At 50.5% G+C, this 23,027-nt stretch overlaps 13 non-coding genes across 13 annotated transcripts; all 13 read right to left on the bottom strand.

Moving 5' to 3' along the window:
* Positions 1-177: 177 nt before the first annotated feature.
* MIR1421I-2 (microRNA mir-1421i-2) lies at positions 178-244 on the bottom strand. Its single transcript, NR_034932.1, has one exon. It is a non-coding gene; the product is annotated as a microRNA mir-1421i-2 (primary transcript).
* Positions 245-1,239: 995 nt separating this feature from the next.
* MIR1421P-1 (microRNA mir-1421p-1) lies at positions 1,240-1,304 on the bottom strand. The gene has a single exon (NR_034791.1). It is a non-coding gene; the product is annotated as a microRNA mir-1421p-1 (primary transcript).
* A 610-nt stretch (positions 1,305-1,914) lies between these two features.
* Positions 1,915-2,028, bottom strand: MIR1421Q (microRNA mir-1421q). The gene has a single exon (NR_034792.1). It is a non-coding gene; the product is annotated as a microRNA mir-1421q (primary transcript).
* A 698-nt stretch (positions 2,029-2,726) lies between these two features.
* On the bottom strand, positions 2,727-2,845 carry MIR1421R (microRNA mir-1421r). The gene has a single exon (NR_034793.1). It is a non-coding gene; the product is annotated as a microRNA mir-1421r (primary transcript).
* Positions 2,846-3,307: 462 nt separating this feature from the next.
* On the bottom strand, positions 3,308-3,374 carry MIR1421I-3 (microRNA mir-1421i-3). Its single transcript, NR_034933.1, has one exon. It is a non-coding gene; the product is annotated as a microRNA mir-1421i-3 (primary transcript).
* A 743-nt stretch (positions 3,375-4,117) lies between these two features.
* Positions 4,118-4,199, bottom strand: MIR1421AK (microRNA mir-1421ak). The gene has a single exon (NR_034938.1). It is a non-coding gene; the product is annotated as a microRNA mir-1421ak (primary transcript).
* Positions 4,200-5,253: 1,054 nt separating this feature from the next.
* On the bottom strand, positions 5,254-5,377 carry MIR1421P-2 (microRNA mir-1421p-2). The gene has a single exon (NR_034937.1). It is a non-coding gene; the product is annotated as a microRNA mir-1421p-2 (primary transcript).
* A 587-nt stretch (positions 5,378-5,964) lies between these two features.
* MIR1421S (microRNA mir-1421s) lies at positions 5,965-6,065 on the bottom strand. Its single transcript, NR_034794.1, has one exon. It is a non-coding gene; the product is annotated as a microRNA mir-1421s (primary transcript).
* Positions 6,066-6,769: 704 nt separating this feature from the next.
* MIR1421T (microRNA mir-1421t) lies at positions 6,770-6,886 on the bottom strand. Its single transcript, NR_034795.1, has one exon. It is a non-coding gene; the product is annotated as a microRNA mir-1421t (primary transcript).
* Positions 6,887-8,068: 1,182 nt separating this feature from the next.
* MIR1421N-2 (microRNA mir-1421n-2) lies at positions 8,069-8,161 on the bottom strand. Its single transcript, NR_034796.1, has one exon. It is a non-coding gene; the product is annotated as a microRNA mir-1421n-2 (primary transcript).
* Positions 8,162-10,807: 2,646 nt separating this feature from the next.
* MIR1421U (microRNA mir-1421u) lies at positions 10,808-10,919 on the bottom strand. Its single transcript, NR_034797.1, has one exon. It is a non-coding gene; the product is annotated as a microRNA mir-1421u (primary transcript).
* Positions 10,920-11,387: 468 nt separating this feature from the next.
* MIR1421AL (microRNA mir-1421al) lies at positions 11,388-11,500 on the bottom strand. The gene has a single exon (NR_034939.1). It is a non-coding gene; the product is annotated as a microRNA mir-1421al (primary transcript).
* A 468-nt stretch (positions 11,501-11,968) lies between these two features.
* MIR1421AM (microRNA mir-1421am) lies at positions 11,969-12,032 on the bottom strand. Its single transcript, NR_034940.1, has one exon. It is a non-coding gene; the product is annotated as a microRNA mir-1421am (primary transcript).
* Between the last annotated feature and the right edge of the window lie 10,995 nt (positions 12,033-23,027).

Here is a 23,027-nt window from a genome sequence, read left to right as displayed (position 1 = left end):
TGGCCATCGAACCATGCAACATTAGACACGACCAAGCAGGACTGTGGGTAGCGCCCTCACACCACACGGAGGTACGTGGGGGCACATCTGTCCTGTAGCTGCCGGGCTGGGCCACTGAGGGAAGCGGCGGCCTCCCTCCCATCTCCAACGTTTCTCTGGATGGCAAGAGCCAGCGCTGTGAGGGGAGGTCGTACACTTCGCGGCAGATTCCACCATCACTCCGCAGGAGATACGGCCTCCTCACACCGTGCCGTACGTCACCTGGGGCCCTGGACGGCCCTTGACTCACGGCTGGGAGCAGGAGCCGTATAGAGAACTTTGTGAGAGCTCTCACCAGGGAAGTGCCGGAAACAGAGGCGGCCATACCCTCTCTGTCCGATCTCCAGACAGGGAGATATTGTGCTGTGTAGGGAGGTCACACGCGATGAAATGTGTTCCACTCTCACACTGCACCTCATATGAATAGCTCACACCGTGCGGTAGGTCGGCCGGAATCCTAGAACTCCCTCCATCTACCGGGCAGGGCTCACGTGGAAAACTAAGGCAGCTCACAACTCCACTCCATCTCTCCTGCAGCTCTCCCTAACACAGGCATTCAACGACACCATCCCTCAGCGCTATACGTGGCACCGTCACTGTGCTCCGGATATCACCAGGGGCTCGGGCATCCCTACATTCTCACACCAGGCCAAGCTCACGTGAAAAACTGAGGCAGGCACAGCTCCTCTTCTTCTGTGCAGCAGCCTTTATGATCGTTATTACTATTGTTATCATGGTGTTTGTTAAAGCACGTACCATGTGCCAAGCACTGTTCTAAGCAATGAGGTAGATACAAGTCTATCAGGCCGTCCCATGTGGGGCTTCCAGTATTAATCCCCATTTTACAGATGAGGTAACTGAAGCACAGAGAAGTTAAGCAGCTTGCCCAAGGTCACAGAGAAGACAACTCGTGAGCTGGGATTAGAACCCACGTCCTCTGACTCCCAAGCCTTGGTTCTCTTTCCACGAAGCCACTCTGCTTCAAGGCTTGGCCAGGGAGGGGTGGCGGTCTAGAATTTGGCCGTCGCACCATACTACATTAAACAGATCCACGCAGGACTGCGTGTGACACCCTCACGCCACACGCTGCTACTCCTGTGGACCCAGGTATCTGCTCGATGCTGCCAGGTAGGGCCCATGCAGGAAATGGAGGCCTCCCTCCCATATTCACCATTTCTGGCTAGAAAAACCCAGCGCTGTGTGGGGAGGCCGCACACTATGCAGGAAATTCCACCAACACTCTGCATGAGGTACGGCCCCCTCACACCGTGCCGTAGGTCACCTGGGCCCCCGGGTGTCCCTTCACTCACGTCCGGGTCAGGAGCCATACGGAGAACTGATGCCACTCAGAACGGAATCCTCACCAAAGAAATGCCACGATGGCTCAAGACATCAGCACGCCAGGCGGCATATGACACCATCATACGGCACTGCATACGACACCAAGACGATGCGCGGTACGCCGCCGGCAATCACACCTCCTCTAGCATCGTGAGGGAAACTGAGGAGGCCTGCAAATCTGTATCATCAGTGATGCAGCTCTGGATGGGGATGGGCGGCGTGCTGAAATGTGGCCGGGAATCCATGCTGCCCATGACCCCAGTACACGGCACCGCATAAGGCATCCTCACACTGTCTCGTTGGCCCCCTGGGGCGCGGGGATTCCATTACGATGAATACTAGGCTAGCCCCATGCAGCCATCTCAGGCAGCCCTCCCATCTCCTCACCATGTTGCCTATGACACAACCCCACAAGACCATGTGTGGCACACTCACACCACATAGCACGCCACCTGACAGCTCGGGCTTCCCTGGACACGCTGCAAGTCTTGGCCCGCTCTGCAAACTGAAGAGGCCATACCGTCCCTTCCCAAACTCCTGACAGAGATGCCCGGCACTGTGTAGGGTGGTCACATGGGATGCAGTGTGTTCCACTACCCCACTGCAACTCAAGCGACCACCTCACACCGTGAGGTAGATCAGCTGGAACCCAAGAACTCCCTCCGTCTAATGGGCGGGGCCCACATGGAAAACGAAGGCAGCTTCCATCTCCATTCCACCTTTCCCACAGCTCTCAGAAACGCAGGCATTCAACAACGGCATCTCTCGACACCCAACGTGACACCATTGCCGTTCCCCAGATATCACCCGCGGCTCTGGCATCGCTTCATTCGCACACCGGGACGTGCCGACCTCTCAACCTGAGGCGGCGTCAGCTTCATCAGTCCTGGGCAGAGAGAGGTGGCACTGTAGAATGTGGCCATCGAACCTCGCTGAATTTCACACTATTGCACAAAACTGCATGGGGTAACCTTACACTACAGGGTAAGACCCTGTGGGCCCGGGTGTCTGTTCATCACTTGCCAGGTTAGGTCTGTGAAACTAATGCATCCCTCTCACATCTGCCATATCTCAGGCCAGAGTGAGACGGCGGGACCGTCGGGAGATCACATGCGGAAAGCTGAGGCTGCCCGCCAACTCCCTCCTCTCGATGCCGCAGCTCTGGCCGGGGATGGACGGCCTTCCAAGAGGGGGACATCAAACCAAGCTGCATTCGACACAACTACGTGGACTGCGTGTGGCACACTCACACAACGTGGTACTCTACATGTCGGCTTGAGCGTCCGATAACCTACCGCCGGGCTTGGCCTGCACCAGAAACTGAGGCAGCCGTACAGTCTCTGCCCAATCTCCAGGCGGAGAGACACGGCATGGTGTGGGCAGGTCACACGTAATGCAGCTTTTTCCACTACCACACTGCACCACAAGTAACCTGTTCACACCATGCCGTAGGTCAGCCGGGATCCCGGAACCAACTCCCTCCACCTATCGGGCCAGGCCCACATGGAAGACTAAGGCAGCTCCAAACTCCATTCCATCTTTCCTGTAGCTCTCACAAATGCAGCCACTCTCTGTCACCAACCCTCAGCGCTAAATGTGGCAGTGTCACTGTGCCCCGGACATCACCCGGGGCTCGGGCCTCCATTCTCAGGCCAGGTCGTGTCTATGTGTAAAATTGAGGCAGCGGCAGCTCCCATTAATCAATGAGTAAATCCTGACTGGGGAAGGGTGTCGATGCAGATTGGGGCCATCGAACCATGCAGCATTAGACCCAACCATGCAGGACTGTGTGTAGCACCCTCACAACACACGGTGATACCTCTGCAGACCCTGATGTCCGCTCGATGGCTAAAAGGCTGGGACCCTGCGGCAAGCGGCGGCTTCCCTCCCATCTCCGTCTTTTCTCTGGATGGCAGGAGCTAGCGCTGTGAGGGGAGGTCGTACACTTCGCGGCAGATTCCACCATCACTCCGCAGGAGATACGGCCTCCTCACACCGTGCCGTATGTCACCTGGGGCCCTGGACGGCCTTTGACTCACGGCTGGGAGCAGGAGCCATATAGAGGACTTTGTGAGAGCTCTCACCAGGGAAGTGCCGGAAACAGAGGTGGCCATACCCTCTCTGTCCAATCTCCAGACGGGGAGATATTGTGCTGTGTAGGGAGGTCACACGCGATGAAGTGTGTTCCACTCTCACACTGCACCTTACGTGAAGAGCTCACACTGTGCGGTAGGTCGGCCGGAATCCTAGAACTCCCACCATCTACCGGGCGGGGCTCACGTGGAAAACTAAGGCAACTCACAACTCCACTCCATCTCTCCTGCAGCTCTCACAAATGCAGGCATTCAACGACACCATCCCTCAGCACCAAACGTGGCACCGTGACTGTCCCAGATATCACCCGCGGGTCCGGCATCCCTTCATTTTCACACCACGCCAGGCCCACCTGTAAACCTGAAGCAACCGCAGCTCCCATCCAACTTCCCACCCTCTGTCGTTGGACCCCTGGGGACTGAGCATCTGTTACTATGGCTGTCGGACCGGCCCGGAGCAGGAATCTCAAGCAGCCCTCCCGTCTCCACACCATGCTGCATTTGACACAACCGTACAGGACTGGGTATCATTCCCTCTCACCATCTGTGGACCCGGGCTTCCATTAATTTGCTTCCAGTCTGGGCCTGAGCTGGAAACTGAGGCGGCCATACCTTCTCTGCCCAATCTCCGGGCGGAGGGACACTGCACCGTGTAGCGAGATCACATGGTATGCAGTGTCTTCCACTATCACACTGCACCTCATGTGACCAGCTCACACCGTGCGCCAGGTCAGCTGAAATCCTCTGTTACTATGACTGTTAGACTGGCCCTGAGCAGGAATCTCAGGCGGCCCTCCCATTTCCTCATCATGCTGCGATTGACACAACCACTCGGGACTGTGAGTCACAACCTCACACTACATAGTACCCTGCCTGTAGACTTGGGCTTCCGCTACCTTGCTGCCAGGCTTGACCTGCGCCAGAACCTGAGGCGGCCATACCCTCTTTGCCTAATCTCCAGATGAAGAGACACTGTGCAGTGTAGCAAGGTCACACGTGATGCGATGTGATGCACTATCACACTGGACCACATGCGACCAGCTCACACCGTGCCATAGGTCAGCCGGAATCCTAGAACTCCCTCCCTCTAACTATTGGGCAGGGCCCACATGGAAAATTAAGGCAGCTCATCTTTCCTGCAGCTCTCACAAATGCAGGCATTCAACGACACCATCCCTCAGCACTAAATGTGGCAACATCCCTGCGCCCCGGATATCACCCGGGGCTCGGGCATCCCTAAATTCTCACACCAGGCCAAGCTCAAGTGAAAAACTGAGGCAGGCACAGCTCCCCTTCTTCTGTGCAGCAGCCTTTATGATCGTTATTTCTATTGTTATCATGGTGTTTGTTAAAGCACTTACCATGTGCCAAGCACTGTTCTAAGCAATGGGGTAGATACAAGTCTATCAGGCCATCCCATGTGGGGCTTCCAGTATTAATCCCCATTTTACAGATGAGGTAACTGAAGCACAGAGAAGTTAAGCAGCTTGCCCAAGGTCACAGAGAAGACAACTCGTGAGCTGGGATTAGAACCCACGTCCTCTGACTCCCAAGCCTTGGTTCTCTTTCCACGAAGCCACTCTGCTTCAAGGCTTGGCCAGGGAGGGGTGGCGGTCTAGAATTTGGCCGTCGCACCATACTACATTAAACAGATCCACGCAGGACTGCGTGTGGCACCCTCACACCACACGCTGCTACTTCTGTAGACCCAGGTATCTGCTCGATGCTGCCAGGCAGGGCCCATGCAGAAAATGGAGGCCTCCCTCCCATGTTCACCATCTCTGGCTAGAAAAACCCAGCACTGTGTGGGGAGGCCGCACACTATGCAGCCGCACACAAATTCCACCAACACTCTGCATGAGGTACGGCCCCCTCACACCGTGCCGTAGGTCACCTGGGGCCCCGGGTGTCCCTTCACTCACGTCCGGGTCAGGAGCCATACAGAGAACTGATGCCACTCAGAATGGAATCCTCGCCAAAGAAATGCCACGATGGGTCAAGACATCAGTACGCCAGGCGGCATATGACACCATCGCATGGCACTGCATATGACACCAAGACGATGCGCGGTACGCCGCCGGCAATCACACCTCCTCTAGCATCGTGAGGGAAACTGAGGAGGCCTGCAAATCTGTATCATCAGTGATGCAGCTCTGGATGGGGATGGGCGGCGTGCTGAAATGTGGCCGGGAATCCACGCTGCCCATGACCCTGATACACGGAACCGCATGGGGCATCCTCACACTGTCTCGTTGGCCCCCTGGGGCGGGGGCATCCATTACGATGACTACTAGGCTAGCCCCGTACAGCCGTCTCAGGCAGCCCTCCCATCTCCTCAAAGACCCAGGTGTCTGATTAATGCCTGCCAGGCTGGGCCCCTGCAGAAAGCAGTGGCCTCCATCCCATCGATGCCGTATCTCTGTCCGGAGAGATCCAAGACCCAACGCCACGAAGGGAGGTCGCATGCAACGTAGCATATTCTGCCATCACTCTGCATGACATGGCACTGTGTAGGGCGGTCACATGGGATGCAGCGTGTTCCACTACCCCACTGCAACTCAAGTGACCACCTCACACCGTGCGGTAGATCAGTTGGAACCCGAGAACTCCCTCCGTCTATCTGACGGGGCCCACATGGAAAATGAAGGCAGCTTCCATCTCCATTCCACCTTTCCCGCAGCTCTTAGAAACGCAGGCATTCAACAATGTCATCTCTCGGCACCCAATGTGACACCATCGCCGTGCCCCAGATATCACTGCGGCTCCCGCATCGCTTTATTCACACACTGGGCCGTGCCGACCTCTCAACCTGAGGCGGCCGCAGCTTCGTCAATCCTGGGCAGAGAGACGTGGCACTGTAGAATGTGACCATCGAACCACGCTGCATTTCACACTACTTCCCAAGACTGCATGTGGTAACCTTACACTACAGGGTATGACCCTGTGGGCCCGGGTGTCTGTTCATCGCTTGCCAGACTAGGCCCATGAAACTAATGCAACCCTCCCATATCTGCTATATCTCAAGCCAGAGTGAGACGGTGGGACCATCGGGAGATCACATGCAGAAAACTGAGGCTGCCCGCCAACTCCCTCCTCTAGATGCCGCAGCTCTGGCCAGATATGGGCAGCCTTGCGAGAGGGGGACATAAAACCATGCTGCACGTGACAAAACTTTGAGGACTGCGTGTGGCACACACACACAACATGGTATGCGACGTGGTGGCCCAAGCGTCCAATAACCTACCGCCAGGCTTGGCCTGCGCCAGAAACTGAGGCAGCCGTACAGTCTCTGCCCAATCTCCAGACGGAGAGACACGGCGCGGTGTGGGGAGGTCACACGTGATGCAGCGTTTTCCACTACCACACTGCACCACATTTAACCTGTTCACACCGTGCTGTAAGTCAGATGGAATCTGTGGAACTCCCTCCCTCCATCTATCGGGCCGCGCCCACACAGAAAACTAAGGCAGCTCCAAACTCCATTCCATCTTTCCTGCAGCTCTTACAAATCCAGGCATTCAACAACACCATCTCTCAGAACTAAATGTGGCACCATCACTGTTCCCCACACATCACCTGGGACTCGGGCCTCCCTTCATTCTCATGCCAGGCCAGGCCAACAGGTAAAACTGGGGCAGCTGCAGCTCCCATCCATCAATGAGTAAGTCCTGAGCGAGGAAGGGTGTCGATACAGATTGTGGCCATCGAACCATGCAAAATTAGACACAACCACGCAGGACCGTGGGTGGCGCCCTCACAACACATTGTGTTACACCTGCGGACCCAGGTGTCTGCTCGATGGCTGCCAGGCTGGGCCCCTGCAGCAAGCGATGGCCTCCCTCCCATCTCTGCCAGATCTCTGGCTGGAGAGACCCAGTGCTGTGTAAGGAGGTCGCTCACAGTGCAGTATATTCTGCCATCACTCTGCATGACATACGACCTCCTCACACCGTGCCGTACGTCACCTGTGTGTTCCTTTATTCGTGACCGGGCAGGACCCGGGAGGAGTACCGATGCTGCTCACAGTGGCATTTTCTCTCGGCTAGGGCTCTTACCAAAGAAATGGTCTGATGGGACAGCATGTCAGCACAACGGGCAGCACACGACCCCAACACAAAGCACTGCGTGTGACACCAAGATGATGTGTGGTATGCCGCCGGCAATCACACTTCCTCTTGATGCAGGTACGAGGATGGACACGCGGGGGAAACTCTGGCTGCCGACAACTCTTGTAACATCAGTGCTGCAGCTCTGGATGGGGATGGGCAGCACAACGGAATGCGGCCAGAAATCCACACTGCACATAACCCCAACACACAGCACCGTATGTGGCATCCTCACACTGCGCCGTTGGCCCCATGCAGCCTGGTCATCTGTTACTATGGCTGCTAGACTGGCCCTGCGCCAGAATCTCAGGTGACCCTCCTGTCTCCTCACCCTGCTGCTTCTGACACAACTCTGCAGGACTGTGTTTGGCACCCTGGCACCATACAGTACACCGCCTGTGGACTCGGGCTTGTTACCTTGCTGCCAGTCTTGGCCTGTGCTGGAAACTGAGACGGCCATATCATCTCTTCCCAATCTCCTGATGGAAAGACACGGCACTGTGTAGGGCGGTCACATGGGATGCAGTGCGTTCCACTACCCTACTGCAACTCATGTGACCACCTCACACCGTGCGGTAGGTCAGCTGAAATCCTAGAACACCCTCCATCTGTCGGGCAGGGGCCATGTGGAAAACTAAGGCAGTTCCCAACTCCATTCCATCTTTCCTGCAGCTCTTGCAAATGCAGGCATTGGACGACATCATCCCTCAGCGCTAAATGTGGCACATAGCACCTGGGGCTCGGGCATCCCTTCATTCTCACGCCAAGCCAGGCCCATGTGTAAAACCGAGGCAGCCGCAGCTCCCCTCCTTCAGTGAGGCAGCCCTGGACAGGGAGGGGGGGCTGTTCTAGAATGTGGCCATCGAACCCTTCTGCATCTGACAGATCCATGCAGGAATGTGTGTAGCACCCTCACAACACACTGTGTTACATCTGTGGGCACGAGTCTTTTCAATGGCTTCCAGATTGGGTCCCTGCAAGAAGCGATGGCCGTCCTCCCATTTCGGCCATACCGCTGGCTGGAAAGACCCAGCGCCGTGTAGTGGGGTCGCAAGCTATGCAGCATATTCTGCCATTGCTCTGCAAACGTACGGCCTCCTCACACCGTATCGTGAGTCACCTGGGACGCTAGAGGACCCTTCGCTCGTGTCTGGGAACCGATTTCACTCATAATGGCATCTCTTCGCAAGAGCGCTTGCCAAAGAAACGGCACGATGGGTCAAGATGTAAACACAGCAGACAGCCGGTGACGTCATCACACAGCACTGCACATGACATCATCGTGCCGCACTACATGTCACCTGAAATGTGAGCACCCGTTAATTCGTATCCCATGCTAGACACAAGTGAAAAATTGAGGCTGCCTAAAATCACTGTCATTCATTCAATAGTATTTATTGAGCGCTTACTATGTGCAGAGCACTGTACTAAGCGCTTGGGATGAACAAGTCGGCAACAGATAGAGACAGTCCCTGCCATTTGACGGGCTTACAGTCTAATCGATGTTGGTATTTGTTAAGCGCTTACTATGTGCCGAGCACTGTTCTAAGCACTGGGGTAGACATAGGGGAATTAGGTTGTCCCACATGGGGCTCACAGTCTTAATCCCCATTTTAGAGATGAGGGAACTGAGGCACAGAGAAGTTAAGTGACTTGCCCACAGTCACACAGCTGACAAGTGGCAGAGCTGGGATTCGAACTCATGAGCCCTGACTCCAAAGCCCATGCTCTTTCCACTGAGCCACGCACTGTCCATGCCATGTATGACTCCAACATGCAGCACACCACTTGGGGCATCGTCATTCTACGTCACTGGCCCCTTGGGGCTCGGGCGTCCATTACTCCGGCAGCAAGCCCGGCCTCACGCAGAAATATCAGGCCGACCCTCCCGTCTCTGCTGGACCTCTGGCCGGAAAGTCACAGTGCTGTGTCATGAAGTCACGCTGCAGACAGCACGTCTCACCGTGCCCCCCACTGACCGGCATGGGACCCCATCACGCCATGCCCGGATCACCCGAGGGCCGCAGCTTCAGTTGTTCAATTACCCGGCGGGGCCCATGAGGAGATCGAGGCAGCCAGCATCACCATTCCATCTTTCCCATGGCTCGCGAAGGACCCGTACGATACTGAGTGATGACATCATGGAATGAGGTGGCACAAGGTAACATCCACCTGCAGCATGCGTGACACCCCCATTTTTCCCAAGCATATCACTTGGGGGTCGGCCATCCTCCATCCTCCTACCGGGGCGGGTACACACCTAACACTGAGACAGCCACTGCTCCCAACCACCTGTGGGACACCCTGGCCCGGGAGGGGCGGCGCTCTAGGCTGTGACCGTCGAACCGTGCTACATTAGACGCGACTGTGCACGACGATGCACGGCACTCCAACACACGGGGTTAAGACACCCGTAGGCACTGGTGTCCATTCAATTTTGCTTGGCTGGACCTATGCAGGAAATGGAGGTCTCCCGCCCAACTCTGCCGTATTCATTCATTCATTCAATAGTATTTATTGAGTGCTTACTATGTGCAGAGCACTGTACTAAGCGCTTGGAATGTACAAATCGGCAACAGATAGAGACAGTCCCTGCCCTTTGATGGGCTTACAGTCTAATCGGGGGAGACAGGCAGACAAGAACAATGGCAATAAATAGAGTCAAGGGGAAGAACACCTCATAAAAACAATGGCAACTAAATAGAATCAGGGTGATGTACATCTCATTAAACAAAATAAATAGGGTGATGAAGATATATACAGTGGAGCGGACGAGTACAGTGCTGAGGGGGTGGGACGGGAGAGGGGTAGGAGGAGAGGGAAAGGGGGGAGAAGAGGGTTTAGCTGCGGAGAGGTGAAGGGGGCGGGTAGAGGGAGCAGAGGGGAAAAAGGGGGGAGCTCAGTCTGGGAAGGCCTCTTGGAGGAGGTGAGCTTTAAGTAGGGATTTGAAGAGGGGAAGAGAATTAGATTGTCAGAGGTGAGGAGGGAGGGCATTCCAGGACCACGGGAGGACGTGGCCCAGGGGTCGACGGGATAGGCGAGACCGAGGGACAGTGAGGAGGTGGGCGGCAGAGGAGCGGAGCGTGCGGGGTGGGCAGTAGAAAGAGAGAAGGGAGGAGAGGTAGGAAGGGGCAAGGTGATAGAGAGCCTTGAAGCCTAGAGTGAGGAGTTTTTGTTTTGAGCGGAGGTTGATAGGCAACAATTGGAGGTGTTTAAGACCGTATTTCCGACCAGAGAGACCCAGCACTGTGTGGGGAGGCCGCACACTATGCAGCATATTCCGCCATCACTCTGCATGAGGTACGGCCACCTCACACCATGCTGTATGTCACCTGGGGCCCTGGATGTCCCTTCATCCGTGTCCGGGGCTGAAGCCATGCAGAGAACCGATGTCTCTCACAAGGCATCCTCTCTTTGCAAGAGCTCTTGCCAAAGAAATGCCACGACGGCTCAAGATGTCAGCACGCCAGGTGGCACATGACACCATCACACAGCACTGCATGTGACACTAAGATGATGCGCGGTATGTTACCGGCAATCACATCTCCTCCTACATCGAGTACGAGGCTAGATGCGTGAGGGAAACTGAGGGTGCCGGCAACTCTGTAACATGAGTGTTGCAGCTCTGGAAGGGGATGGGCAGGGCCCTGGAATGCTGCCCTGCATTTGACACAACCGCACAGGACTGTGTGTGATGCCCTCACACCGCGTAGTACGCCACCTGAGGGCTCGGGCTGCCCTTAACTTTCTGCAAAGCTCTGCCTGCTCCAGAAACTGAGGCGGCCATACCATCTCGTCTTAATCTTCAGACAGAGAGACACAGTGCAGTGTGGGGAGGTTACACGTGATGCAGCATATTCCACTATCATGCTGTACCACATGTAACCTGTTCACACCGTGCCATAGGTCAGCTGGGATCCTGAAACGCCCTCTCACAACCTATCGGGCAGGGCCCAGTGGAAAACTAAGGTGGCTCCCAACTCCACATCACCTTTCCTGCAGCTCTCACAGAAGTAGGCATTCAGGGACACCAGGTCTCGACACTAAATGTGGCACCATCACTGTGCTCCAGATGTCACTGGGGGCTCAGGTATTCCTTCATTCTCATACCAGGCAGGGCCCACACTTAAAACTGAGGCAGTGGCAGCTCCCATCCACCATAAGTTAAATCCTGACCGGAGAAGGGAGGCAATCCAGAGTGTGGCCATCGAACCACGCTACATTAGATACAACCATGCAGGACTGCGTGTCTAGCGCCCTCACGACACACGGTGCTACATCTGCAGACACAGGTGTCTGTTCGACGGCTGCCAGGCTGGGCCCCCGCCGGAAGCGGCGGCCTCCCTTCCATTTCTGCCGGATCTCTGACCGGAGAGACCCAGCGTCGTGAAGGGAGGTCGCACGCAGTGCAGCATATTCCGCCATCACTCTGCATGACCTACGACCTCCTTGCACCATGCCGTATGTCACGTCCTCGTGTAAATGGGGGATTAAATCCTACTCTCTCCTACTTAGACCGTGAGCCCCATGTGGGACAGGGTGGTCGTCCGACCCGATCAGTATTCGTTTACCCCAGCTCCCAGTACAGAGCTCGGTATGTAGTAAGCACTTAATGAGTATCATAATAATAATAATTTCTTATCTACCCCTGTACGCAACACTTTACAATTGTTACGAAACACACCCAGATTTCTTCTCTGGAAAGTGTACAGCCTACTCTCCCAAATGGTGAGGAAAAGCATCTGACCTTGGGCGGGGGGAGAAGGTGGGGGAGGGTTGTTTTTCTGAACAGATGAATCTTCTACTAGATCATTTGGCCTCTTTTCAATATGTTTGCAATTATTACTACTTCCTTAGCAATCTGCAGATTCCTGGGTGCATGTTCACGGAGACACAAAGAACGAAGTGTAAGGGGAATTATTTGTTCACGATGAAATGAAGGTCACCAGAAAAATAAATGCCACTGAATTTTGATTCCAATTGGAACAACAAAGGGACTGTTAAAACATCATTTGTTCGGGGACTGTCTTAAAATAGGACCGGCTTTAAAGAGCCATTATCAAATACAGATTTCAGAGACTTGACCTTGAAATAAAGCCACTGTGGGGTTTTGTGTTTTTTCATGATGTAGACACTCTTCTACTAAGTGTTTAAAACCATAATCTAGTGGCATCCAAAACAAACCAATCTGGGCCAAGGAAAATGGTTCTGACTGAGCAAAAGGACACAAAACGTGAATGGAAAACCATCATCAATCACTGAGAGTATTGGCAGCATTACTGACAGAGACAGCAGGGGAAGGACAGTACGAAGACACAGTCCGAGAGTTGACCCGCCCACTGGCACTCATATCTTTGAAAGATGACTTCAAGGTTCTCGGTATTAATAATCGCCATCTCCAAATAAGGGTCAAGACTGAGTTTTTGGTTTCATTTTTTGCCTTGCCTTTCACCCGGGACTCTTTAATATACCTATCTCGATTTTAAATACCACAGTGAAACAAATCTTAAAAAATATTTGGACGCCAAGAGGCCTTTTACCCATTCACAATACAACGTGATCGGCAATTACATTATTAGACAAAGACGACTTCATCGTGCTTTTCACACCGTAGCACTCAGAGACTGATACTGCAATCTTCTTCGGGTTGGCGTGTTTTGGACGGTGGTTCTACTTTCCATTCCGAGAGACTACGCGCTAGGAAGACAATTCCTAAACACCTCTGGTCGAAAAAGGAAGAGCCACCAAAAAGGACTCCTAAGAGAACAAGCCAACGGAATTTTCCTTCCTAAAAACTCCATGCATGCTGCATGACAGCATTTCACTGCCATCTCTTGGCAGATATTCAGATAACAACCATTTACTTCTACATAGAGATGAGAATATTGCATTAGTCTTCAAGAGAATATCCTGTTTCTCCAGCTATGCGACAGGGGAAATAGCTTTAGTAAACCACAAGAATAATAATGATGATGGTATCTGTTAAGCGCTTATTAAGCGCTGGGGTAGATACAAGCTAATCAGGTTGGACACAGGCCCTGTCTCCCCTCAGGCTTACAGTCTTAATCCCCATTTTACAGAATGGGCAACTGAGGCACAGAGAAGTGAAATGACTCGCTCGAGGTCACAGCCGGGATTAGAACCCAGGTGCTTCTGATTCCCAGGCCCATGCTCAGGCCACGAAGCCAATGCCGCGAATAGCAAAAGCACAACCAAAGGTCCTCCCAGACACCGGTCGGACCAACGGTATGTGAGTGAGACATTGTTACAGTTATGTCCGAACACTTGGAAGAGGCCCCTTTTTCTACCCAAATATGTTATCAACCATTGACTCGCTCCATTTTTTTCTTAAAAACCCCTCGCCGCTCCTCCCTGTTCTGTCCCTTAGATGCCCACCACTCTGCGCCTCAGGAATCAGGGGAATAGACAGGGCCTGGTACCTTGAACTGGCATCGGGAAGCACCATGGCCTAGCAGTGGAAAGAGCATGGGTCTGGAAGTCAGATGACCTGGGTTCTAACCCCTACTCTGACATCTGTCTGCTGGGTGACCTTAAACAAGTGGCTTAACTTCTCTGGGCCACAATTTCCTCATCTGGAAAATGGGGATTAAGACCACGAGACCCGTGTTAGGACAAGGATTGGGTCCAACCCGATTAGTCTGTATCTACCCCAGTGCTTAGAACAGTGTCTGGCACGGGGTAAGCACTTAACAGATTCATTCATTCATTCAATCGTATTTATTGAGCGCTTACTGTGTGCAGGGCTCTGTACTAAGCGCTTGGAAAGTACAATTCAGCAACAAATAGACACAATCCCTGCCCTCGACGGCCTCACAATCTAGAAGGGGGGGGAACAGGCATCAAAATACCATTAAAAAAAAAAAACTTCCTGGTAGTACCCAGCCCTTCCAGCATTGAAACTGGCTAAGCCCTTAGCAATCAATCAGTCAATCATATTTATTGAGCGCTTACTATATGCCAGGCACCATACTAAGCACTTGGGAGAGTACAGTACAACAGTATAACAGACACATTCCCTGCCCACAACGAGTTTACAGTCTAGAGGGGGAAACATATTAAAATAAATAAATTACAGATATAATAATAATTATTATGATCATCATTATTATGGTATTTGTTAAGTGCTTACTGTGTGCCAAGCACTGTTCTAAGCACTGGGGTAGAAACAAGATAATCAGGTTGTCCCACGTGGGGCTCACAGTTTGAATCCCCATTTTACAGATGAGCTAACTGAGGCACAGAGAAGTTAAATGACTTGCCCCAAATCACACAGCTGATCAGCGGCAGAGCCGGGATTAGAACCCACAACCTCTGACTCCCAAGTCCATGCTCTTTCCACCAAGCCACGCCGCTTCTACGATACGTACCTAAGTGCCGTGGGCCTGCAGTTGGGGGCGGGGGGGTGAATATTGGGAGCAAGTCAGGGCGACGCCGAAAAGAGTGGAAAAAAAGAAAAGGAGGGCTGGGTCAGGGAAGGCCTCTTGGAGGAGATGTGCATTCAATAGCGTTTGGAAGACTTTGACCCATTTTAGCGATGTTGTGAGGGTTGAACTGACAGGATTTAGTGATGGATTGAATATAGGGGGTTGAATGAGAGGAGTCAAGGAGAAAGGCAGGGTTACGGGTGCTCCCTTTCGCGTCACCCTTGCACTTGGATCTAGTCCTTTAAGCCCTCGATACCCACCCCACTCTTAGCCCCATAGCATTTAGATACACATCTGTCATTTACATTCATGTCCGCCTCCCCTTTAGACAGCTCCCCTATCGCTCCTGGCAGGTAGGAGCTGTGTCGACCAATTCGGTTGTATCATACTCCCCCAAGGGCTTAGTACAGAGCTCCCTATCTTCCCACCCAAATCCTGGCCTTCCCCTGACTTTCCCATCACCGAAGACGGCACCGCCACCCTTCCTGTCTCACCAGCCCATAGCCTTGACGTTATCCTTGACTCCTCTCTCTCATTTGACCCACGCATTCAACCCGCCACCAAATCCTGTCGGTCCTACCTTCACGCCATCGCTAAAATCCGCCCTTTCCTCTCCATCCAAACTGCTACCACATTAATACAATCACTCATCTTATCCCACCCGGACTACAGCATCAGCCTCCATGTTGACCTCCCAGCCCCGTGTCTCTCCCAAGTCTGGTCTGTACTTTACTGCCTGGATCATTTTTCTACAAACACGTTACAGACACGTCACCCCGCTCCTCAGAAAAACTCCAGTGGCTGCCCATCCACCTCTGCATCAAACAAAAACTCCTCTCCATTGGCTTTAAAGAAGTCCATCATCATGCCCCCTCCTACCTCACCTCCCTTCTCTCCTACAGCCCAGCCCTCCCACTCCACTCCTCTGGTGCTAACCTGCTCAAGGTGCCTCCATCTCACCTGTCTCGCCGCCGACCCCTAGCCACATCCTGCCTCTGGCCTGGAACACCCTTCCTCCTCTAATCCGACAACGATTCTCCCCCGCTTCAAAGCCTTATTGAGGCACATCTCCTCCAAGAGGCCTTCCCAGACTAAGCCCCACTTATCCACATCTACCAGTCCACTCTGCATCACCCTGACTTGCTCCCTTTGCTCTTCCCCCCTCCCAGCCCCAAAGCACTTACATATCTGTAATTTTATTTATTTGTATTGGTCTCCCCCACTCTAGACCATGAGCTCACTGCGGGCAGGGAATGTCACTGTTTATTGTTGCATTGTACTTTCCCAAGCGCTTTAGTACCGTGCTCTGCGCACAGTAAGCGCTCAACAAATACGACATTGAATGAATGAATACAGTTCTCAGCCCACAGTAAGAGCTCAATAAATACTGCTGACCCCAAAGTATATCCAGAGATTTTCCTAAAGCTGAAGACTCTTCTCCAAGTAGTGTTTGACTCCTACTTTATAATAATGCTTTTGAATAGTTGAATTTTAACCCATTTGTCTTGCTGATTGAATTATTTAAGTCTTATTGTGCTATGTGTTTGCTTCCCCCGGCTTAGATCGTGAGTCCTCTGTGGGACAGGGACTGAGTCTTAATTGATCTTCCCACATTTACCTCAGTGTTTAGTCCAAGGTGCTTTCACCTTGTAAGCACTTGTTCATCATAATAATTTTGTTGGAAGTAAATAGGCAAATTTAAACCTCCCCCTTTTCATCCCAAATTGAGAAAGTCTAATTTCTGTTCAGTAAGGAGAGATGGCAATTTCCCTGATAGAGATGTTTAAGATACCAGAATGTCCCTTCCAAAGTATGGCTTCTCACCCAGGTCATGAGATCATTTTTTGGCCTAGTGATTTGTACAGTGTTTTGGAATGAGGAAGTCTGAAGGGGTAAGCGAATTTAAAATCTTCATGAATAATTTCATGAAGAGGTGATTTTGCATATCCTTACTCCTTAAATACCATGGGAGCCATTTCCCTTAGCTTACAGTTTGAAAAGGATGACGTCATATTCACCAAATTCCCTTACTCCACGACCTTTAAACAATCAGCGTTTTTTTCAGTGATTTTAATGTATTTCCAACTGTTGCAATTCCCCAATTTATTCTCTTGTAGCATAATAATAATAATAATAATAATGATGTTGGTATTTGTTAAGCGCTTACTATGTGCCGAGCACTGTTCTAAGCTCTGGGGTAGACACAGGGGAATCAGGTTGTCCCACGGGGGGCTCACAGTCTTAATCCCCATTTTACAGACGAGGGAACTGAGGCACAGAGAAGTGAAGTGACTTGCCCACAGTCACACAGCCAACAAGTGGCAGAGCTGGGATTTGAACTCATGAGCCCTGACTCCAAAGCCCGTGCCCTTTCCACTGCGCCACGCTGCTTCTCATTCCAGCATAGGCACGCTGGAAACAGCATTTGCTCTCAGACCACTGGAGTGCTGCTTAGACACCCCCCCATACATACACACACACACACACACACACACACACACACACACACACACGTTCTTTGTATTCAAAGATAAACCCTGCAACAGTAAGATTTTGTGGAAAAGAAAAAGTCATTAAGACAATCTTTTCCATGGTGTACCTGTGAAATTAACATGGGTTATGCCACGCGGGAAGTACATCACCTGAACTTCCTGTAGCAGTCAAATAAAATTAAATTTTCAGAAATAATTTTCCAAAGTAAACGATGTGGGCCTAACTTACTACCAGGAAGTAAACTAGGATGCTGAATGTTTGAAAGGTTATGGTAGTAAGGGAATTTGGCTAATAGAATGTCATCTTTTTCACAATTGCCTTCCCCCATTCCACTTGGTAGCACGTAATAGGGATCGGATACTGTTCCCTGCAAAATAACAGATTTTACAGGCCTAAAAAGTCTCCTGTGCTGGTTTTCTTGAGGTTTTAAAAATGCATTTTCCTATGTTTGTAGAAACAACTAAAACTTGGCTACCTAGGGGAAGCACTGGGCATCTTGAGAAGCAGTGTGGCCTAATGTGTGGCCAGCAGGTCTGGGTTCTAATCCTCCTTCTGTCACCTGCTTGCTGTGTGACCTAAGGAAAGTCACTTAACTTCTCTGTGCCTCAGTTTCCTCATCTGTAAAATGGGGATTAAATACCTGTTCCCTTAACCTGTGAGCCCCACTTGGGACAGGGACCAGATCCCTAATTGACTGTAATTAAGTGGCCTCTCTCTTTTTTCCCCCTCCCCTAATCTTTGGAATATGGTTTCATTCGCTTTCTGTCAGTACTATGTGGGTTCCGTGACTGTAATTTTATGACCTGTAGTTTTATGTCTTCTCCTATCGACTATTCCAATGTGAGCATTTTATTAGTAGCTGTTGAACAAAACTATTTTATGAACTACTATAATGTTTAAGAGCCTTAACAAAATAATCATGTACATTTGGAAACCACAACACTCTGCAAACCTCTGCTCCCAACCCAGCAAAGATTACATTGCCTACTAATGCATGTACTGTAGTTTCCATCTGGGGGGGGGGGGGGGGGAGGATGGGGGGGACCGCAAGCCTCAATACCAGTTGTGGATCATAGCGGGATTAAAAAATAATATTCCATTGCTTCCACCTGACATTTAAATACTTTTGACAAAGGCACTGCATGACATTAGGGGCACATTCTGGGTCTTTAGACATTATTACAATTTTGGATCATTCTATTTACATAACTGTTGAGAAGAAAGAAGCATTATCAACAGTCTTCATTAACCACCTACTGGGTGTAGAGCACTGCACTGGATGCTTGGAAAGCACACAGAAAAAGTATAAATCATGATCCTGCTCTTGAGGATCCTGCAATGTAATGGGGAAGATGAATAGACAGAAATTGGCAAATATTGAAAACTTTAACAGATAAGAGAAATACAACCAGTTTTGCCTGAGCCCACGCTTTCACTTTAGGTTTGGGGCACAGTGTTGTTAGGGGATTTGGGACCGTTGGTCTGAGGTAGTGCGGCCTTGTAGAATAGACTGTGTGCCTGGGAATCAGGGGATCTGAATTCTAATCCCGGCTCTGCCATCTGTGGGAACTTAGACGAGGGCTTAATACAATGCTTAACGCATAACAAATACCACCATCTTTACGATCATCATCGAAATGAGTCTTTTGGATACCCGACTCTGCGGTGTCCAAAGAAATGACTTGTGCACGAGCATGCGGCATTAGACTACAGGGGTACTACATTATGGTGTTTCCTTAATGTGGGACTTTGCATTTTCAGAGAATTAGGTACACTATAAATGCAAAGAGAATGCTGTGTATTAAACCTTAAGTGAATTTTTATTTCTTTCTGAACAGTGTATGCCTGAGGCCATTATACTATTCTGCAATGTTTAGTCCAGTGCTTTGCTGACAGGACTGGGGGCGCTCAATCAATGCATTTCAAATGGCATCAGACAAAGAGAAGCTGCGTGGCCTAATAGCCTGGGAGTCTGTGGATCTGGGCTCTATTCCTGGCTCTGCCACTCGTCTGCTGTGTGCGTGACCTTGAGCAAATCACTTCTCTGTGCTTCAGTTACCTTATCTGTAAAGTGGGGATTGAGACTCTGAGTCTTATATGGGATAGGGACTGTGTCCAACCTGATTAACGTGTCTCTACCACAGCACTTAGTAGAGTGCCTGACTCATAGTAAGCGCTTAACAAATGCCATTAAAAAAAGGCAGTAGGAACCGGTGGTAAACAATGGCACACAGTGAATTTCTGCTATTTAAATCTGGATTGAAATCAGGATTCACAGGAAATAGAATTTTGCTTGATGTGTTTTTGTAGTGCTTTTCATGTAGGGTTTTGATGACTTCATCTGCAGGACAGAGGAGGTGATCTTCCAAAAAAGGTACAGTTTAAGTAAGGTTCCTCTGTGACACCAAAGCGAACAGCCTTTCGGTGAGCAGGAACAAATACGTCAAGACGTCAGAAGACGAATACGTGCAAAACATCCAATCTTTGCTTTAGCCTTTTAGTCAAAGGTTAAGTCATATTTATGGAAACTAGTAAGTAGAGTTTCCATATTCTGACGAGATAAAGGAAGAAATGAGCCCATCAGTTCCCAAACTCACACCTAAGGCTTCGCTTAGATTTTGGGGGTTTGGATGTTTTCCCATGTATGTTAAAGAGCATTTTCCTTCTGTCTTTTGCCTTTCTAAACACTGATGTGGACAGGAAGAACCCGGAATTTTGCAGACTAGATTCCACAACACTAGGACAAAGGGGTGCTCTTTGAAACCTGAGGTCCGTAGTTTCAATAGAAACAAAAACTCACTCTACACGGGGGGGTAAGCACATGGTATTTACCACAGCAAGTTATTCTGGCAGAAAATAAATAGGTCAATCAAGGACTTTTAGAGGGGAAAGTAAAGGCCATAAGAGAGGGGAAAGTTAGGGTTATTAGAAAATTAGATCCGTGCTACTCATCAAAGAGAAAGGTGAACAAAGCTAAATGGCACACTGAGGATGGATGTCAAGGAGGGCAATCTCTCATTCATTCATTTGGTGCTTCCGGGCATTCTTTGCTTCCACTGTTGGAGACAGACTACTGTGTGGGATAGATTAGTGGTCTAAGCCCGTAAGGCTTTTGTTTTTTTAACGTTCCTATGTTTTTACAGACTAAAAACACCCAAGTAATACGAGTCCCCTTCTTCGGGAATACATTAACTTTGACCGCTCAAAAGAGCCAGTAATAATAATGGTGGTATTTGTTAAGTGCTTACTATGTGCAAGGCACTGTTCTAAGTGCTGGGGGGATACAAGGTGAACAGGTTGTCCCACGTGGGGCTCGCAGTTTTTAATACCCATTTTACAGATGAGGTAACTGAGGCACAGAGAAGTTAAGTGACTTGCCCAAAGTCACACAGCTGGCAAGCGGCGGAGCCGGGATTCGAACCCATGACCTCTGACTCCCAAGCCCGAGGTCTTTCCACTGAGCCACGCTGCTTCTCAGTACTATCACATAACCACCAAACTTACAATGAAAACTGAAAATGTGCATTATGTTTTCACCTGAATTTTTTTTTTGCCCTTTTGCTGAGGGGTTTGGAACTAGAAGTTCATTTTGAAAATGGCACCCACCTTTATTTTAGGTTATTCAAACAACCTGAGTGGTTTCATCGAAACGACACATTTTAGTTTCCCTTCCGCTGAGGGAAAATGTCCTCAAAGGCAGTCACATGATGATGATTATGACACTTGTTAAGCGCTTACTATTTGCCAAGCACCATTCTGAGCGCTGAACACTGTTCTACACGCCGGAGACAAGAGGCGAACGACGGACCTAAGATCTCAGCGACAGTTGATAGGAAACATTAGAAAATACGTCTCTCGGCGGTAGGACAAATCAAACCAATCCCATCATCTGTTTCTACCATGTATACATAAAAACATACTATTTTACTTACTGTTAGAGGTTTGAAGATCATACAGGGTGACACTGAGCTAAATTACTTCTCTAAGGGTGCAACTTTTTTTTACCCCTAATAATGGCGTTGATGTGATTGTAGAGATCTGCATAACTAGCCTCTATCTGTCTTTGAAGCTCCAGAAGACACAGCAAACAACATGCCCCTTTCACCCAGATACTCTGTCCCAACCAGGTTCAGGGCCATTACCAGTGGGGTGCAGAGGTGTGGGGGGGGGGGGGGGGGTAAGATACAAAGGGCCCTAAGGATTCTGGAACACAAAGTACTTGTGTTAATAAGGTAGATGTTCCAGAAACACTCAGGTTAGCCACTGGAACCGTAACAGTAAGGACAGTAGGTCCCATGTTGACCTTTTCAATCAGGTAACCATAGATGAATTTCACCATCAGTGAAGCATGAAGCCCTACTGATACCTATCTAGCTAACTAGCCATCTAGATGGCTCAGTGGAAAGCCCCTGGTCTTGGGAGTCAGAGGTCATGGGTTCTAATCCCAGCTCCGCCACCCATTGGCTGTGTGACGTTGGGCAAGTCACTTTAATAATGTTGGTATTTGTTAAGCGCTTACTATGTGCAGAGCACTGTTCTAAGCGCTGGGGTAGACACACGGTAATCAGGTTGCCCCACATGAGGCTCACAGTTAATCCCCATTTTACAGATGGGGTAACTGAGGCACACAGAAGTTAAGTGACTTGCCCACAGTCACACAGCTGACAAGTGGCAGAGCCGGGATTCAAACCCATGGCCTGGGTTCGAAGTAAATGCTGTTTACGTCTCTGTGCCTCAGTGACCTCATCTGTAAAATGGGGATTATGACTGTGAGCCCCACGTAGAACAACCTGATCCCCTTGTATCCCCCCCCGGCCCAGTGCTTAGAACAGGGTTGGCACATAGTAAGCGTGCATGGCTCAGTGGAAAGAGCCCGGGCTTGGGAGTCAGAGGTCATAGGTTCAAATCCCGGCTCTGCCACTTGTCAGCTGTGTGACTGTGGGCAAGTCACTTCACTTCTCTGGGCCTCAGTTACTTCTGTAAAATGGGGATTAAGACTGTGAGCCTCGCGTGGGACAAGCTGATTACCCTGTGTCTACCCCAGCGCTTAGAACAGTGCTCTTCAAATAGTAAGTGCTTAACAAATACCAACATTATTATTAACAAATACTATCATTATTTTCATTTATTAAAGTATTCTATGTTAGAATCAGTGGGGGCAGCACCGCCTAGTGGAAAGAATGTAGACCTGCGAGTTAGCTTCCTCATTTGTTAATTTGGGGAGAAAATTGGGGAGAAAATCTGTTAAACTGGTGAGAAAAACCTTTTCTCCTTCCCTCAGACCGCAAGCCCCATGTGGGACAGGGACTGTGTCCAGCCAATCTGATTCTCTTTGTTGTCTCTTCCAGCCCTTAGCACATAATAGGCATTTAGCATTTAGAACAGTGCTCAGCGCTTAGAACAGTACTCGGCACATAGTAAGCGCTTAACGAATGCCATTATTATTATTGTGGTTATTAAGAAATGCCACAATTACTGTCATTGCCTAGGCAAGACCCACCAGGAAGAGA

Source organism: Ornithorhynchus anatinus, chromosome X1, assembly GCF_004115215.2.
Source record: "Ornithorhynchus anatinus isolate Pmale09 chromosome X1, mOrnAna1.pri.v4, whole genome shotgun sequence".
In the NCBI taxonomy this organism is placed as follows: domain Eukaryota; kingdom Metazoa; phylum Chordata; class Mammalia; order Monotremata; family Ornithorhynchidae; genus Ornithorhynchus; species Ornithorhynchus anatinus.
This window is presented reverse-complemented; position numbering and strand designations above follow the sequence as displayed.